Source organism: Sinocyclocheilus grahami, unplaced genomic scaffold, assembly GCF_001515645.1.
Source record: "Sinocyclocheilus grahami isolate Dianchi unplaced genomic scaffold, SAMN03320097.WGS_v1.1 scaffold1193.1, whole genome shotgun sequence".
Lineage (NCBI taxonomy): Eukaryota > Metazoa > Chordata > Actinopteri > Cypriniformes > Cyprinidae > Sinocyclocheilus > Sinocyclocheilus grahami.
The window spans coordinates 1-1,069 of NW_015506372.1; positions in this window are offsets into that span (position 1 = coordinate 1).

Below are 1,069 nucleotides of genomic sequence, written 5' to 3' on the forward strand. Positions count from 1 at the left end.
TTGGGTTACGAGTCCGACTCTCTAACCATTAGGCCACGACTTGAATCAAAGCTCATGCATCACAAGCTAAAGTAAACATAAATGTATAGAAGGTGCACAGTGTCATTAACACAAATACTAAACACCATCATGGCAATGCACATGATAATGTAATAAACATTCATAGAACAACAAATGATTTAACATAAAACCCTAATGCACAGAACTGATAAGAAAACAAACTAAAAAGAAACATTTAATTCAATGAACCATCGAAGGTGAAGTGCCACAGGGATTGTGTGAGTGTTCATTCATGGTTTTTCACAGTAAATTATAAGATGATGTTCTTTTTTACTTCTAAAAACGGTACATTTTACAGTATGTCCCATTAGATTTATTACAGTTTTTTCATGGGAACTTACCTAAACAACTAACAGACATTTTTAGTCTTTTACCTTTAACAATTTTATTTATTTATTTATTTTACATTGCATCACGTAAGAAATAGCCAATAAATAATTTTTCCCCCAAACACGTTTAAAGGTAAAAAACTATTTTAATGAAAGTTATGTTATTATGGTTTGTTTATACCACCTCACAACCAGTGGTCGCATTAGAAGAAGAAAATAAGAAAAGTCTTAAAATGGGCTTCATTTTTGTTGTGTATTAACGAGGCAAACCACCAGCAAATGCCATCTAGCACGCTTTACTCCGGTAAATACTATACATACGTCACACACAACAACACATCACATGACTTAAATACTGGCTTCTATAAGGTCGGGAACCAAAGAATGCTAGACATAAATCAAGTAATTACAAATACACATCATCCCAATAAAACCACATCACCTCCCCCATTAACGTTAGCACCACATATACAAGAATTCATTTTTATTCAGTCTCTGAAATGTTGTGGTAATTTAATAGTCCGTTTAGAACACCACAGACCCGCACTGGGCTTGATTCAGGCGGTTCAGACTCACACAGCTGTTGATGTTCCAGCTAGCCCCGAATCTTGGCTGCTGGTTACAGTCATCTCTTTTTCAGGCTGTGACATTTGAGTCTCTGATGAGCTGCATGATCTCAG